This window comes from Belonocnema kinseyi, chromosome 8 (genome assembly GCF_010883055.1).
Source record: "Belonocnema kinseyi isolate 2016_QV_RU_SX_M_011 chromosome 8, B_treatae_v1, whole genome shotgun sequence".
In the NCBI taxonomy this organism is placed as follows: Eukaryota; Metazoa; Arthropoda; class Insecta; order Hymenoptera; family Cynipidae; genus Belonocnema; species Belonocnema kinseyi.
This window is the reverse complement of record NC_046664.1, coordinates 38529683-38548938: the sequence shown is the minus strand read 5'-3', so window position 1 is coordinate 38548938 and position 19256 is coordinate 38529683. Positions and strand designations below refer to the sequence as shown.

At 28.6% G+C, this 19256-nt stretch overlaps 1 protein-coding gene and 4 non-coding genes across 8 annotated transcripts in view; 4 read left to right on the top strand and 1 right to left on the bottom strand.

Moving 5' to 3' along the window:
• Positions 1 to 19256, bottom strand: part of LOC117179144 (sestrin homolog) — a 592084-nt gene that overhangs the window by 187029 nt on the left and 385799 nt on the right. The window lies entirely within an intron of this gene.
• Positions 14770 to 14842, top strand: Trnak-cuu. Its single transcript has one exon. It is a non-coding gene; the product is annotated as a tRNA-Lys (tRNA).
• On the top strand, positions 16000 to 16072 carry Trnak-cuu. Its single transcript has one exon. It is a non-coding gene; the product is annotated as a tRNA-Lys (tRNA).
• Positions 17137 to 17209, top strand: Trnak-cuu. Its single transcript has one exon. It is a non-coding gene; the product is annotated as a tRNA-Lys (tRNA).
• Positions 18055 to 18127, top strand: Trnak-cuu. Its single transcript has one exon. It is a non-coding gene; the product is annotated as a tRNA-Lys (tRNA).

The window sequence follows — 19256 nt, the reverse complement described above, 5'->3', positions numbered from 1 at the left end:
AAAAAATTTAATTATTAAGTACAAAAGGTCAATTTTCAATTTAAAATATCAATTTTCAACCAAAAATAGTAGAATCGAAATTTCTTTTAAAGAAATTTGTTTATTACAAACTGACAAAGATTTTTTTTTAAATAACTTAATCCTTAATGAAAAATATTAATTTTCAACCAATAATATTACGTTTCTACAAGAAATTACGAATTTTCTACAAAATCTAGAAAGTTTCAAACAAATATATGATAATTTTCAACTTAAAGAAGTGCAATTAAAAAAACAGCTGAGTTCTCTACCAAAACCGATTGCAATTAAAAATATCAATACGTTTTTAACCAAAAATGGAAAGTTAAATTTTCACTTCAATAAATTAATGTTGAAAAAAAAATAATTGTCAGAAAAATGGTTAAATCCTAAATCAGCAAGAAGAATTTTCAAACAAGAAGATTAATTTTATACTAAAAAAGACGAATTTTTAACAAAATCCATACATTTTTTAACAATTAGTTAGATTTTTAACTAAAAAGATTAAACTTTAATTCAAAAAGTTACTTTTTCACCAAAAATGTCATAGTTTAATTTTCTCTTAAAAAAAATTAATTTTCAACAAAAAAAAATTGTTATAAAAATTATTTCAAAGGAGATCGAATCCATTTACCATTAGGCAGATTCTGCAATTCAAGTCTGTGAATCGATCAGGAAGGAAATTTTGTTGTTTTTAGATTAAATTTTGAGAAAACTATTTTTTCGTCATAAAAAATTCTATGTTCAAAAGGTTAAGTTTTAACCAATAAGATTAATGTTTTACAAAAAAGACGAATTTTGAACCAATTACTTGATTTTTAAAATATAAGGGAACTGTTTTTAAAAATTTTTTGTTGAAAATGTTCCACAATTTAGATGCATTTTTTTATGTCTTGATTAAAATTTTTTCTTGGTTAAAAACTCATCTCTTTGGGTAGAAACTTGATTTTCTTACTGAACATGAACACAATCAAAATGTATCCCTTTAAGTTGAAAATTCAATTGCTTTTTAAAACATGCCATTTTGGGGGAAAACTCAACAATTTTGTAGATATTTTTCTTTTTTCTTTGTTCGTTCTAGAGCTTTGCGCACGATAATATATGCATATATACATCTACAACTGTAATTTGGTAGTTGTGAATTATCTTTTGTTAAAGCTCCTTTGTTGAGGACTCAATTATTTTGTTTAAAATTTGTATTTTTTGTTTGCATTCGACTACTTGGTTAAATGTTAAACTAAATGAGTAAAAATGGATCTTTTATGGGTTGAAGATTCATCATTTTAGTTTAAAATTCTTTCTTTCTTCGGTAGAGAATTAATCTTCTTTTTGGACATTTCTCTAATTGTTTTGAGGTTGAACGACCTTTTACAAATTATTTTTTTTTGTAGAAGATTAATTATTTTAGTTAAAAATGTATTTCTGGTGAAAAATTTTAAAATTTTCTTGAAATGAATTTTTTTATTCAATTCAGCTGTTGTTGTTTTAGAATAATAATATTTTTTAGTTTTTGGTTGAAAATTTATCTATTTATTTAGACGTTTAACCATTTTGTTAAAATTTTATATTTTTGGATGAAAAAGTAACTATTTGATTGCAAATTCGTTAATTTTTTAAAACTGAATGTTAAACTTTTTTATTTTCAGTATAAACGGTTTTGTTAAAAACTTGGCTTTTTAATGAAAGATTTGCATTTGACATCGAATAGTTTAACTTTTAACCAAATAGTTTAATTTTCAACCTAAAAATATAAATTTTAAACTGAATGGCCAAATTTTCAAACAAAAAAAAAATCTTTAACCAAAAAGAGTTGCAATAAAAAAAATAATTCTCAATGAAAATGCAGTGGTGGATATCTTAAAACAAAAAGAAAAGATTTTCAACAAAATTCTTAAATTTTTAACCAGAGTTGAATTTTCGAACCAGCATATAAATTTTTGAACAAAGTAGTTCACTTTTTAACCAGCAAATATGAATTTTAGATAGAAAATGTAATATTTGATATTTCAACGAATGCAGATGCTGCCAAGAGATGCTTTGTAAAATAAGGAAACGAATTTTCAATCATGAAGATTAATTTTCTATAAGAAATTCGAATTTAAACCAAAAGTAGCAAAGTTATTTTTTTACACAGACAATTAATTTATTTCCGAAAAAAAATAGTAAATTTTTTAACCAAAGAGATGAATTTTTAACTAAAATTATGAATTTTTCAACTAGAAAGACTAATTTAAAAAAATAATAAAGACTTGCCAGTTAGGAAACAAAAAAATTTGTCCCACTTCTTAAACTTTTAAGTCAAAAGACTATTTTTCTGTAAAACAGTTATAACACCTTGATCCTCCATCTACCACCATCAACCAAATTTTTTACAACACCTTCACCCCACATGATAATTTTTCAAATAGTTATTTGTTGAAAGTGTTATTTTGAATACAATATTTCATTAATTTCAATGTAATTTGAAATATAATAATTATTATTTTAATTTTAAAGAAAATATTTTTGTTTTTCATAAACTTTAATGTGATAAGTCCAGGGGAAAGTGAGAGACTTAACTAAGCCCAATAATCGAAAATTGGCAGAAATTTGCCTTACAAAGTACTGTAATGATTTGTTGTAAATCGGAATAATGAAACAGTTATTACTAAAAATTTTATGACATTGAACGCATGAACTAATGTTGGGGAGACTTAACCAAGATTTTCAGGGAACAGTTTACCAAGTGGCAACAAGCTTATTACATGTGTTTTTCAACATATAAGGTCATTGTTGATTATTACAATGCGCGTTCAAAAATTTTACTAAATTGATTTATCAAAATTGTGGTGTAAAAATGCAAAGTTCATTATTTTAAGAATATGATTATCATCAACGTGAGCTACAAAATCGTAGTAAATGCTATTTATCAATATTAGATATAAATTAATCTTTAATAAAAAAAGCTAATTTGGAACAAAATAGTTCATTTTCTACCTAAAAATAAAGAATTCGTTGAAATCCTATTATAAAAGATTAATTATAGTTTTAGATGCAGAACTCATCCCTTGATGTCTTGTATTATTTTATACTAATATTTTGTAACATTCATTAAATATGTACATATAACATAGAAAAGATAGGCTTTTCATTTATTCTTTTTCATAAAAAGATAAATAGGCGCGTGCCATGGCGCGCGCAAGACTACTAGTACACTTGAAACCACACTTATTGCAAACTTTCGCTTTTATACAGCGATTTTGAATTTTAACAGCCTTGTTTTTATTCACAAACTATTAATTTTTCAATCATTAGTTATTTACATTTGACTCGCATTCACATCGGCGGCCATATGTTTTTTAAGTGGGGTTGGAACGCCACGCTCGGGAAGTTTTGAACTATACGTAAGTGTGATTTTGCACATGCGTGTGTGCGTACTTCTAGCAACAGAAAAGTGTTCATTGTCAGTTCCACTAGTTTGGTCTCCTTATGTCTATTCTCCATGCATATAAGAATCAACGATCAACGATATTCCTAGAATTCATGTCGAGGGCAGTTTCATTTTCACTCTTAGTGCATTAGTTGCATCAGGTTGCGTCATTCGTCCAAATGCAACAGAAATGCTTCACGCGGCTCTGCCTGTGTACCTTTGCACTCCCCCGATTGAATATCAAAGCCACTGCAGGACAACCCCGAAACGTCCTTATATCGGGAGTTTATGCACGGTCTTTTATTTACCCAAATTACGTATAAAACACTAATGGTCATCTGACGGTCATCTCCGTTTACAGAAATCATCTTGAGTTTAATTTAATGTAATTTTGTCCACTAATCGGTGTATTTTGCACGTATTTATGAACAATACGAGCACACGTCTGCAGTATTTCTCGGAAATCAGATGTGTTGGTCCCGGCTATGATGTACCCGTTGGACTTGAATGATGTGCAAACTTCTTATCTCCTTTGATAAAAATAAAACAAATGGATACGAGGTGGGAGGAGCAGAGAAAATGATAATAAAAAATTGCACGACGGACTTTGTGGCTCTGAAAATAGATTATCCTCATTGGTTGAGAGAACAATGTATAATGAATAGATAAAGAATTTTGCATCTAGAGCCAAGTGATCAAAGCTGATGTTTTACTATTTCAAGAAAAAGTATATTAAATTCGAAAAATTTATTTCAAAAAGAGAACGTTACAATTTGAAATGATTCTTTAATAATAAAAGCAACAATTCTGTTTCCAAGTTTTTGACCAAATGTTTAAAAAATGAGAAAAGGATTCTATTTATAACCCCCTTGATAAACTTTATTTATAAATGTTTTTAAACATTATTGACAAAAAAGAACAGTTTAATTGTAACTGTTTTTTAATCTTGGGATATAATTATGCTCTTCGTATTTAGCTACCATATTATAAATTCTAAACGTTTGTACACATTCAAAGAAATAAGAAAAACACAATTATGGAGGAAATCTTAAAACATCTTAAATTTTATTTGAGCTTTGATTTTAAGAATTTTTGTTTTAATTTGTTAAGATTTGAATAAACGTTAGTTACCATTTTTTTCATTTCAGCGAAAATTAAAATTAATTCATTATTTCAAAAAAATGATATGAAGAAAAAATTTCAAAATATTTTAAAACATTTAAAATTATTTCTTAAATTTTCGGAGAAAAATGTATAGGATAGCCTAAAATTATTACAAAATTGTGAATCTTAAAATCTTTGTAGTGTTTAAAATCAAAATTTTTATGATAAAAGTACCAATTTCCGATGAAAAGCACTATTAAATAATATAAAATTGTTAAAATATTCTAAACCTTGTTTAAATTATGATATAGTTTTGGTTTGAAAATACGACTTCTAGGTGTAAAACGCCAACGTTACCTAAAATTGTTCAAATATTGTAAATCATTCTTGCAATCTAATGATTTTTAAATAAAAACTTTAATTACCCACGAAAAACATTAGCATAGTTTTAAATTTTACGAACTTGTTAATTTTATTATTTTTAACAAAAATTATCTGATGGTTTATGGTTAAAAAATACTAATTTCATGTGGAGCACGCCAGCATAGCCGAAAGTTGTTGAAAAATGGTAAATATTCTTTTCAACATAATATTTCTTTATTAAACAAATTTCTGAAAAAATAATCAAATAGCGTAACCTAACATTTTTCAAATATTGTGAACCTTATATTATATTTTATATATTTAATTTCAATTAATAAAAATCCAGTTAGGTTTTAAACAACAATGATTACAAGATTTTCAAGAAATAACGTTACACCAAATTTTTAGATATGATTTATTAACAAAAAAAGAAAAATTCTGATTAAGACTTCTAATAAATGTCTTTCCTAATCTTCAAATTAGTGATTTTAATGTCCACTCTTGTGAGAAGTTACAATAAAAATAACAATTTATTGTGTTTAGAAGAAACATTAACTTTAACGAAGTGTCTAGACACACCGAAAATATTGTGCCTACGCTCACCGAATTTTAAATAAGTAAATTTAATTATTTTATAATCTTTATAGAGTTGACTAAGAGAGGAAACTTACAGAGAATAATTTCAAAGTTTTGTGGAACATGAACAAAGCCCTCTATCTTCCGATTCGATCCCTCTCCTCTTGGGGAATCCCTGGAGCAGAAATTCTTGGATTCCTGCCAAAAATTTCCAATGTGTCAAGTGGTCATTATTAGAATGCTGAAATTCAAACCAGGAACAAAGAGTGGCATTTGATTTTGTCAAATTACAATTTTCAACAATTTCGAATTAGAAACGTTTCAAATTAAAAAAAAAATCAACTATTTAGAATTGAAAAAGTTCCAATTCAATTTATTTTAGATTAGATACATTTTTGAATAAAAGGACAATATGTCTAATGGGATGAAAAGTCATTAAACTTGCATCATTTTGAAACAAAAATGTTTCAAATAGGATATTTGAAATTGAAAGTTGTAGAAATTTGAAAAAATATTAAAACGGAAACACTATAATTTGAAAAATTTTTGAATAAGATTTTGCCATTTTGACGATTTCATTAGAAAGAAGTTAAAATTGTCTCACTTATAATTTAAAGCGTTCAGAACTGAATAATTTTACTTTGAATTGAAAAATCTCGAAATTTAATGAATTCACAATAAACTTTCGAGCATAGGACAATTTCAAAAAGTTACAAATTTAAATTTTTTGACATTTAAAAATTAACAAATTTTAAAATAAAATGATAAATTACAAAGTAATTTAAAATGGGACAAATTAAATATGAAAAAACTTCTACTCTCAACTTTGAAACTTAAACAATGCCCAACCCTTAAAATAACAATGTTTAAATTATTAAATATACCGTTCAAAATTAGAAATTCCTATTTTAATTGCAAAATTAAACCTTAGGTAAAGGAAAAATGGAAATTCTGAACAATTTCAAATTGTTTCATTTTGATATATTTCAATTTTATACAAGAAAAGTTTTAGTTTTTTAAATTCAAATCGCTTGATTTTAAACACTTTCATTCGAATTATTATAAACCCCTTAAAATTGCCCAAAGAACAAAAAATGTTAATAATTTTTATTTAATTCTTAACTAAAAATCAGACAATTTTAAGCGTCTCAATTCATTTTTTTCAGTTGAGTTTGAAATACTCGACATATTTAAATATTTTGTAATAGAAAATGATTCAATTTTTAATGCCTACTTCTAAAACCTTATCTTTTTAAGGCTTGAATTTAAATAAATATTGTCTTGATGTTTTATTGTTTAGAATTTATTCTGGAGGCATTTAATTCAAAGCTTTTTCATTACAAAGAATTTAAAAAAATCAGACCAATTTTTACAATTACAATTGAATCCCAATAATTCTTGAATAGTTACATCTAAGATTACACAGGCCCACAAAAAAAAGTTGTCTGCACGAGACAAGTGACTAGGCTACCCTTATGGATTTTAAGCCGCTGAATTCAAATCTGGCAGAAAACTTTTTTTCTGTGGGCCTGTGTTATAAGTCGTAACTGATTGGTGAGTTTCTTTGTGGCATTACGAACCAAATGAAAAAAATACAAAACTTTCTTACCATTGACCAACTCGACAAAAAGTTTTTAGATTTAAACTGTTATTGGTGTATTTAACAGTTTATTAAAAAGAGGACCAAAGAAAGAAAAAAAAGTTATCCCGTTTTTTACGGATTCTGTGTAAACGGATTTTTGTGGATCTTGTGTAAAAATGATTCATGTTTCAGTATCTGTATAAAACAGAAAGAATGTTTTCTGAAACCTAAAAATATATACGTGTTACTTTAGTTTATTAAAAAGAGCTTCAAAGCGTACAAACTTAAAAAAAAACTTTTTTTTGGATACTTTAAGTATAAATTAAATAGGTTGTATTTTTCGTCATTTTTTGAAATATTATGTTTCGACGAAAAAATTTTGTTTCTGTTTTGCCGTCTAAGGTTATTCACATGCCCAATGGTGAGCAATTTTATTTTATTTATTTTTTAATTAGTATTGTGAAATATATGTTTACCTATGATTTTATATTTGGGTTCATTTTCAGCAATAAAAATCTAATGAATAATAAATTATTGTTCATCATTTTATAATTTATATATGAGATGACCTTAGACCTTAAAGTGAACCTGAAAATGAAGGACGTGCCTCCAAGCCCTGATAACAAGATCAGAAAATAATATTGATCAATGCTACCACTCATATGAAATTTGTTTACTGTGCGAATAAACGAATCCTTTTGATGGAGTATATTGACAATGTGTCATGTTCTCAGGTTTTTTTTATTTGTTGAGATGTGACATTCTTCTGGAGTAAGTCCTTACAAGCAACGTGTTTTCGCACTTGCTATTCGATATTCCTCTAACAAGGTCGAAATGATAATGATAATAATTGTGACGAAACAAGTGATGTCAGTAAACGAGCGTTGACGTGCCTGCACTTTTTTATCTTAAAAAACGCCCAACTGATCAATTTATTCCATTCAAGGAGAGAAAGCATCAGAAATGACACACTTCTGCAATCTGCCTAGGCACCGTTTTTTTCAAAAATGGTTGACTACTTTGTGCAGTCTGAAGTCAATTATGTATTTATTAAATTTCGTATTTTCTGAGCACGATGTTTTAGCACTTTTCCTTTCTTTTTTTCGTCTTTTTGCTATCAAAAATGATAAATATTTGCAATGCAAGATTTTTTTAAGAGCTTGCACGTTAGAACTGCAAATCAACGAGTCATTCGGGTGACCAGATAGCTTCCCGTGCAGAAATTTCGATCTGGCTCCGATCGGGGCCAGGCGAGTCCAGATCGAGTCACGTTCGGGAAACTTGGTCGGGGCCAGATCGCGGATGGAACACACGTCCAGATCGGGGCCAGGTCGGGACACCCGATCGGTACACGATCAGTCTCATTATAATCCATTCGTGAATTTCACTAATGGAGATTTAATATAAGTAAACTCGAAGCTATTGAATGGTCCTCTTCTTTCGAAGGCCACCTTAATATTTTGAATTTCCAACTAAGTTATTTTAAGTTAAAATTAAAGTTCTATAGGCACGAAAAGGAGAGGTTTCAGACTACAAAATGTAATTATACTTTTGATAAACGTAATATTTTTGTAGATGGTATCAGTTTCGACGAAAAGATTTTTTTGTTTATGAAAAAATGGATGATAACCAGAAATATTTTAATTAATAGTTTTAATTTCTTGAAAAAAATGTTGTCTATAAAAATTCTTAACAAATTTAAAAAAATTTTTCTCAAAAAGATTCCCTATAACTTCACATTTTCGAATGCTTCCAAAGAAAATCGTCGGGAAATAACCTATGATTTACAATTTATTAACATTTTCCTGTAAATAAATTCAATATTCTGTCAATTGCATTACTTCTTTAAAAATTTGAGAAGGTGGTTGTACATAATATTTTCGCCAAAAATTGAGCTACCACTTATTATACCGTTTTATTTTTTCAAGTCTGTTAAAAAGCAATAAAGACCAAAACACTTTTAAACAAAAATAAAAATGAGTAAATTAAATATTTCTGGTTATTTTAAATATTATTTACAGAATATGCATTTAATTATTTTTTATTATTTTTTCTTAATTTCGACCTAATGGACATTTTTAGAAGTTGAAATGTCATTGTTTATGATAAAAAAGAAAAAAAGTTTGTTTAGAATTTTAAACATCGCGCGAAACCAATTAGATGCCGAATGCGACGCATGCGCAGTTGAGTAACTAGCTCTTGTTGGAATCCCTATACACAATTGACATTTTGCATTTTGATTGCACTACTTAATTCTGAAATTCATGTTATGAAAATTTGTCCTAATGCATTTCTGTAATGAATTTATTATTAATACAGAATCAAAGTTTCAATAACATAATCGATTGCATCACATATTTTATTCTCATAATCTAAAAAACTTATGCGTTTTTAATAATTGATAGAATATTATAAACGTGTAGTATGTATACAAATTTCACTGCACTATCAGAAAACATCAAGCAGCACTAGTTCTGCGAGCGCATAGGGATGGCGTTTCAGCAGGAAATCGGTATAGCACGATCGGGCCCAGGTATGGGCCACAGAGTTCTACCGATCAGGGCCAGATCGGGAAATCCGATTGGGGCCAGATCGGTATTAAGTTTCAAATCCGGGAATTTCTGCACAGGTTGCTTAAAAAATCAGGACATTATACCACTTCTCACCCCCTTCAACATACCAGTTTATGCCAATTTCAAAATACCCCGATTTTCTCTGACTTTTCCCTGACAATTTTTTTATTTTTCTTGACCGTTATAAATTTTTCTCCAACAAACAAAACTAATTTTCAACTCAAAATGGAATAGTTATATTTACAATTTAAAAAAATAATTTTTTACCATGAAAACTGAATTTCAACAAAATAGTCCATTTCGAATCAATGAAATAATTTTTCACCTATAATGATTAATCTTCACTAAAAAAAATGAATTTTGAACAAAATAGTAGAATTTTCGTGCAAAAAGATCAGTTTCCTGCCATAAAGAATAATTTTCAACAGAATGCGTGAATTTTCAATCCAATGATTGAATTCTCAACTAAATAAATCTGTTTAAATATTATATTTGCATATTTTGTTTTATTACTGGAGTTTATTAAATTAAATCGAGAAGAACATCTGACTTAAATTGGGTTGGGGGGTTGGATTTGTGATTCTACTCTGGGGGTTCAAGCTTTATGTCATAATATGAGTTAAAGTACAGAAATTGTAACCGTTTTTACAAAATTGAAGAATGAGCCTTTAAAAAATATCCGTTGCTTATAGCGGGGATTAATATCAGCACTGCAAAAACCCGGAAAAGGTTCACTAAAATTGAAAGTTCAGTATTTTTTAGGGGACAGCTTTTTCAAAATTCAAAAACACACACTTTATTGGACACCCTAAAAGAGGCAGCCAAAGTTTTGCCCGACTTTTGAGAAAATCTGCACAAATTGAATTTTTTATTATTTTATCCATTGCAGTGATTAAAACTGGCTTGGTTTAGGTGATTAACCCAGAAAAACCCTGTAACCATGCGTGCATTGACCTATGAGCTTTACAGGTTCGACCAGGCAGCATCTAAGAATCTCGGGAGCTAGCATCGAATTCTGGCGTTCTGCCAATGCCGATGATCACAAATACACTTTACAACGCGTTCAAAACACTCGCTTATCTGGATCGAATAAATCGTCAAAAATAAATACATTCATTCCCAAATCTTCTTTTTTTACCTGACGTTTTTTGGACTATTTGGACTATTTGGAGCGCGTGGCCGTGAAGCCACTCTTTCAATTTGAATGACACTTTTTCCGGGTTTTTGCTGAAATGGTATTAATTTCAGCAAAGCCAAGGATTTATTTTAAAAAGCTCTGTCTTCAATTTCGGGACAATGGTTATAATTTCTATACTATAGCAGCAAAATAAATAAAACAATTTCAATTCAACATTCGAGCTATTCGCAAGTTTTGTACTAAAATAAGAGTTTTCATAATATATAGGGGGCCGCTCAAGACTACAATCCCCCAGGCTTGAATTTTTGGCTAAAAAAGATCAATTTTAAACGAAAGAGTTGAGTTTTCAAGATAAAGAGACATATATTTTAGAAAACAGTTGACTTTGAAATAAAAAAAAATTCATCGACGGAAGACGATTTTTTAATCAAGTAATTGAATTTTTCATAAACAAATAATTTTAGAAGAAACATTTGCATTTACAATCAAATATTTGAACTTTAAAGCAAACGGGGAGATTTTTAAACTATAAATAGTGGAATTTGTAACCAAATAAGCTAATTTTCAAACAAAAAAGAATTAATTTCAACTACAAACAGTTGCATTTTTAACCGCTTAGTCGAATCTTCAACCCAATAAGAACAATTTTTAAGAAGATAGTCGCATTTTTAAACAAGAACGTTTCCACCAAAAAGGATGACCTTTCATTCCAAAATACGAATTTTTAACAGAATAGTTGAATGTTTAACAGAATAGTTGAATGTTTAACAGAGATAATGAACTTTAAACCATGTAGCTGAATTCTCATTAAAAAAAGAATTCTAAACGATAAATGTGCTAGTTGATATTTCAACAAAGAAAATATTTTAATTTTGTATACAAAAACTAGAATTTATTTAAAAAGATGAATTTTCAAAGAAAAATCTAATTAAAAAAAACACGAATTTTCGAAAAAAATAGTTGAATCCTAAGAAAAGACAGATTACTTTTTGATGTAAAGATTTGGAAACACCAAATCAAACCATTCTTCGACCGACAATGCAATAATGAATTGTAGAAAAACTATTTCTTCTGTCTTACGGTCGTGGCAAAATAAAAACAAATTAGAGCTATCAATTCAACTACATTTATTTTCAGAACAAAAATTAAAACTTCGAAAAAAAGATGATTATTTATGAGTAAAATATATTAAAAAAATAATACCTTAGTTTAAAACGATTTGTAAGCGAAACAACAATCATTCCAATTTTGGAGTCAATACGTGTACATTTTTTTGTGTCATATTTAAAATAGTTTATACGTTATTAAAGTTTAAAAAAATTTAAACTCCAAACAATTATTGAGGATGAGTAAAAAGAGAAAGCCTCATAAAATTAAACAGGCTTTTTGCAGCGTAAAAACTACATTATTAACGATTATGAAACCGTTCTAAGTGTTTTGGAAACAACGACGAACAAATGACTAGGAGATAAATATAATAAAAATAATTTAATAATAATAATAATTTAATTTAATGATAATTATAATAATTAAAATAATTTTTAACCAAACATTTGCATTTTTAACCAAAAAAGATCAAATTTCTAGCAAAAGAGATAAGTCTTCAAACCACACAAAAAAATTTCTACAAATGAGTACAATTTTGAACCCGAAAAGATTTTTCAGAAAAAAGAGACCAAAAATTTAACCAAATCGCTGTGGTTTCAAACCAAAACGGGTTTCTCCAGAAAACCGTTAAATTTTGAATTTAAAAATATGAATTTTCAAACAAAAAGATATAATTTCAAACAAAATATTTGAATTTTGTGTAAATAGCATTAAATTTTCAACTTATGAAACTAATTTTAAACAAAGTAGTTCTACTTTCAATTGATTAGTTGCATTTTTTTAGGAAAAACGATTAATTCTCAACGAAACATGTAATAGTTGAATTCCAAACTAAAAACAATGAATCTTCTACCAAAAATAGAATTATTTAATTTTTAGTTCAAAACACTAATAAAAAAAAACGAATTTTCAACTAAAGAGGTAGATCTTTAACTAATAAAATGAATGTATAACAGAGTGGTTTAATTTTTAACCAATTATTTAAATTTTCAATCAAAAACGTTTATTTTCTGCCAAAAAAGACGAATTAACAATAAAATACAAAACCAGTTGTTGAATTTTCCAATGCAAGCTTTCCATTCTGAATAAATAACTGGAATAGTTTAATGTTCAATTAAAAACAACGGAAAAGATGAATTCTTTTGAGAATTACTTAAAGATGGGAAAGAGGGTAAAGTATATCTTGAGAGGCTGTTCCTGTAAAATAAAATCACTAATTTTCATTTATTCAAGCATTTCAAAAAATTAATAATTCACTTGTATATTTTCTATTTTTACTTCCTTTAAAAAAATATGTTTCTAATTCTTATTTACGATGTTTATGCAAAGTTTTAACCCTAAAAGAAATAGTTTGCTATGCATATTTCTTTTTTTTTATTCGATGCCAAATTCTATTCTTCCAAAAAATGTTTAATAATGCTACGGAAGACAGGAAACATTCAAATATTTTTTTAAACAGAAATATGACTAAAATCGAAGAGGTTTGGTTTTACGGAAATGTAAAAAAGAACCAAACTGAATCAACGATTTTCCACATTTTTCATATCAGCAAGCGTAATATTTTTATTCTTACTGTTGAAAATGACTTGAGATATTTATCTTGCCGAAATACTGCGTTCAATTTCAATTTTTAGCCGCCTCGAGACTATACGTCTGCAATCCGATATAAATCGGCCTTGAACTTTAAGCCGAAAAAGAACATCCAAGCGAAACAGATCGATCGCACGCGCTTAAAGAAGTCACGCATCATTAGACTCAAACTCTGGTGATAATTTAATTTATTGATTTCTAATATTAAAACTAAAAATGGAAAACTAATCTGTTTTTATCTTTTCGAATATTTAATTTTACATCAAACACATTGATGATGCCAAAGCTTGTTCCTTGAAAAAATTTTGTCTTTAGGGGTCACAAAAATTGAAAATAATTAGATTAGTTTAAACGCTTTGGCACACAATCGTACCCTCATCAGCGAATTTTATTAAATCTGTAAAAATTACATAATTTCCTGCAGGGACGCAATTTACAATTCAAAATGTTATTCTTTGCTAAATACCGCAGTTGGAAAAGTAAAACTTTTTAAACCCACACTACAGAAGAAAAAAATTGTATTTAAAGCATTCTTTAACAATTCTTTAAAAGTTATACCGCCGTAAGAAAAAATTGAGACTGTAGTAAAAAAATTATAAAGAAACAGTGTAGTAAAAGAATGATTAAAAAATTCTTTTAAAACTGATAGCTGCGTAAATGAGAAAACATTTTCCTTTGATTTTCTATACATTTTTTTTTAATTGTTAAAAAAAATCTTTGTACGAAAATTTGATGTATGTTGTAAAATTCACAAATAATTATTACACTACACTAATTATTAATAACCTTTAATTATTATCAGCTCACTGACATTGATTTATTATAAACTTTGAAACGCTAATTAACTTTGTGAAATAAGAATAGAATAAATTAACTGAAAACTTGAAATCTTCTAAGCCCGTTTAAAACATTTTTGTACGAGGATAAATTCCAGATGTCAAGAAGATAGAAACAATATTGGAATAATTTGATAATCTGCCAGGAAATATTTTTTAACTATCTACCTACTTCTGAGAAGTTGCTATATCTTGGTAAACGTGAAGCCTTTAAAATTAAAAATAAATTTTCCAAATATATGGAATGTCAGAGAATGAAATAGTGATTTATTCCTGCTGAATCGAAATGGACTTTTTTTTCGTATATTCGCTTGAGACAAACAAAATTTTTACAATCTCGTCCAAGAAACTTCAACTCTAGACAGCAAGAGGTCTTAAAGTTATTGACTTCAATTTTCATCACAAAGTTATTTTTAGTGCCGGAAAATTTCAACGCTAGTCCCATTCACGCATTTGGCAAATGTTGTCAGCAAGCCCGGCTAGCTCAGTCGGTAGAGCATGAGACTCTTAATCTCAGGGTCGTGGGTTCGAGCCCCACGTTGGGCGTCTTTTTTGCATGAATGTAAGCTCGAAATTTCGAAGAGTAATTTATCATATCCAGTCGAATTTAGAATAATAACTAACGAGTTAATATTAAGAAATATTTTGAAAAAAGGTTCTTCGTGTCAAATAAAATGCCTTTGAATCAAAGAAAAGTAATTTTAAATCTAAAACTGTCAAATAAAAGAAAATGTAAATCATCAAAATGAAAGAATTTTTAATTGTCAAAATTGAACTCGCACAACTTTTAATTATAAATTTACGTGTAAGATTATTGACAATTCAAAGTTCTACAATTTTAAAGAGTTACAACTGAAAAGTCTTGAACTTTTCAGATATAGAATTGAAGATTATTGAATTTTAAAGATTTATATTTGGAAGTTATGTAATTTTGAACGATTTCTTTAAACTTCAATTTTAAAGATTTACCATAGAAAATTATTTTTCAATTTTAACGATTCGTGATGGGGTTGTTTTCAGCTGTCAAAGTCGCTGTTGATCACAGGCCCCATTTGTCCGCTTCTTTTTAAAAAGGCAATTACATCTGAAAGGATTTCCTTATATGATAAAATAAGGGAATCACATCAACAGTTTACAATAATTCTTAACCATATTTTTGAAGTATTAGACGACAATTTTCTGTGAAATAGGTCACGGTTATTACAAGTGGCAACTATCAATTTGATAAAGAACGCTCGTAACAAACATCACAACAATACACAAACTGGAGTTATGTTACCTATCTTTCTCATTTGCCTGTAAAAGTAAAGATCTACTTAACACAAGAACTTCCTCGACAGTTTAAAAACATCATTAAGAAACATCATTAGAATTGTCAACCTTTAATGTGATTTCCTTTTTTAATGATCGCGTTTTTTGTTGTAATGGTATTTCAAAATTCGTCGGCAAAGGGTAAGTATGATCGAAAGCAACCTCAACGGCTGAAAACAACCCCATTTAAACAAACATGGCAGCGCCCACATGTTTATAATTTCATGCACAGTTTGTCGGCTAAAATGCTCGTGCGCATAATCAAATGGCACATCGTAAGATGGCGGCTCTCCCCACTAATGGAATTCTCCACCCTCCCGTGGATTCAACCCCGCTCGACCAAGTTAGGATCGCATGCCTAGTCCCGTGTTTCCTATGTTCACGGTCAGGAAGCCCGGCTAGCTCAGTCGGTAGAGCATGAGACTCTTAATCTCAGGGTCGTGGGTTCGAGCCCCACGTTGGGCGTTTTTTTGCATGAAAGTAAGCTTGAAATTTCAAAGAGTAATTTATTATACTGAGTCGAATTTAGAATAATAACCAGCGATTAGATTAAAAGACGTATACTCAGAAAAAAGATTCTTTGCGCCAAAAAATTAATTTATTTATTAATCAAAGAAAAATATTTTTAATTCTAAATCTACCAAATAAAAAAATGTAATTTACGAGTAAATCATGAAAATTAAATAATTTTTAACTGTACAAATCGAACTTGCACAATTTTAACGGTAAATTTACGTGTAAGATTATCGACTATTGTAAGTTGTACCATTATAAAGAGTTATAACTGTAAATTTTTAAATTTTGAAGAAATAGAATCGCAGATTACTCAATCTTCGCGATTTGTATTTCAAATGTATGTAATTTTTAACGCTATTTTTTCGTTTAATTTCCAAGATTTACCATAGAAAATTTTTCTATTTTAACGATTTGTAATGGGGTTGTTTTCAGCCGTTGATATCGCTACCGTTCACTTACACTCTTTGTCCGTTTTTTTGTTTATATATAATTACAAGTAAAATGGTTTTCTTACATAATAAAAAAATTAAGTCACATGAAATGCTGTCAAGAATTCTTAACCATACTTTTAAAGTTTCAGCGAATTTTTTCTGTCAAATAGATTTCGATGTTTACATGTATGTGAGAAAGATACGTGGCATAACCTCACTTTGTGGTTTGTCGTGTAAGTTGTCATGATACTATCAACTTGATACATTGCACAGATAGCAGATATGAATACCATGACAACAAAATACAAAGTGAGGTTATAGTACCTATCTTTCTCCCTTGTTTGTAAAAATCAAAATCTTTTGGAAAAAAACTTCATTGACACTTTAAGTTGTCATTAAAACGTCAACATTTTGTGTGATGTCTCTTTAACCTTATCTTGTAAAACATTTTTTTGTTGTAATGACATTTCAAAATACGTCGGCAAAGGGTAAGTTTGAAAGACAGCGACTCAACGCCTGAAAACATCCCCATTTAAAGTTCTTTATTATGTAAGATTTGCAATTGGAAAGCATGGTCAACAAGCCCGGCTAGCTCAGTCGGTAGAGCATGAGACTCTTAATCTCAGGGTCGTGGGTTCGAGCCCCACGTTGGGCGTTTTTTTTGCATGAATGTAAGCTTTAAATTTCAAAGAGTAATTTATTATGTTCAGTCAAATTTAGAATAATAACTAACGATAAGGTTAAAAGACATACATTCTGGAAAAATATCCTTTGTGTCAAATAAAATGTCTTTAAATCAAAGAAAAATATTTTGAATTTTAAAACTGGCAAATTAAAATTTTGTAAAATGTAAATCATGAGAATTAAAGTATTTTTAATTTTAAAAATTCAACTTGCACAATTTTTTATTGTAAATTTACGTGTAAGATTATTGACGATATTTCAAATGTATGTAATTTTGAACGGTTTTTTTTTGGAGTTTGATTTCAAAGATCTAACATGGGAAATTTTTCAATTTGAACGAGTTCTAATTGTTGGTTTTCAAGTGTTGCGTTCGCTGTCGGCCATTAAAACTAAGCATATTTTCTTAGATAATAAAGAAGGAAGTCACATGAAATGCGGACAATAGTTCTTGAACATATTTTTAAAGTATCGGTGAAGTTTTTCTGCCGAATAGATTTCGATTATTTCAAGTAAGTGCGAAAGATAAGTGACAAAATCTCACTTTGTGTTTCTCTGTGATGATTGTAATGCTACTACGTATTTTCTATCAACTTGACACATGGCGCTCATGACAACTATCACAACAAAACACAAATTGAGGTTATGTTATCCACATTCCCCTCTTTCATTATCTTGTAAAGCTTTTTTAGCTGTGATGGCATTTCAAGGAATGTTAGCAAGTGCTAAGTTTCAAAGATAGCGACCTCAACGCCTGAGAACAACCCCATTTAAGCTCTTTAATCTTTAACATTTGCATTTGGAAAAGATATATAAGAAGCCCGGCTAGCTCAGTCGGTAGAGCATGAGACTCTTAATCTCAGGGTTGTGGGTTCGAGCCCCACGTTGGGCGTTTTTTTGTATGAACGTGAGCTTGAAATTGAAAAAAGTGATTATTATATTTAGAAAATTATAGTATAATTAAGACGTGGCTGCGCATAACAAAATTTCGGTATAAATAACTATAGATTTTTTCGGTACGAACATGGAGAGCTAAAAAAGAGGCTAACAATTTGTACCGAAATTTCGATACTTATGGCTGAATTTGATTTGTACGTGCACACAATCCCTAATAGCTAATAATAAAATTAAAAGACATACACTCAGAAACAAATTCTTTGATTCATTCGCTTTCAAGCCAAGAAAAGCTTATTTGATTAAAACAAAAATCTTTTAATTGAAAATTAACAAATATATCTGTTTTTGAAAGTTTATAGTTTCAAATAATGAAATTTTGAACATTTTTTTAACTTACTCTATCTTGAAGATTCTTGAATGATTTTTTAATAGTTCTATTTTTATGATTTATAATTGAGAACTCTTGAATTTTAAAGATGTATAAATAAATATCGTACAATTTGATGAGTTTAAAGACCAAAAGTCAAGAGTTTTAGGTACTAAGTCTTTCAAATTGAAAAAAATGTAAATCAGCAGCATTACTTAAGCTTTGATTGTAAAACATAAGTTTGCATAATTTTTAATTATAAATTTACATGTAAGATTTTAAACTGATAGTTCTACACCTTTGAAGAGTCACAACTGAAAAAAATTGAATCTTGAAAATATAGAATTAAAAATTATTCAATTTTTAAGATTTATATTGTAAAGGTTCTCGAACCCCACGTTGGACGTTTTTTTGCATGAATTTAAGCTTGAAATTAAAAACCGTAATTAATTATTGAGTGGAGTAACTGATAACTAAGAGTAAGACGAATCTTTTGCACTTGCTTTGATAGTCTAAACATAATTTTTTCAAACGTGCGAAAAGGTGAAAGACCTAATCAAGAAACGCTGATTGACTTGTGTTTCTATGTGATTATCTATGTGTTCTGGAATATAAATGAACTTAGAGGGGAGATACGCGTCTATTTTTTACAGACGTTAATGCGTAATCCATATCTGGCTCACGATAAGTCACGACATTTTTTTCTTATAAATAGCGACTTTGGCGAAGTAATTATTCCAAACTTTCCGAAGTAATA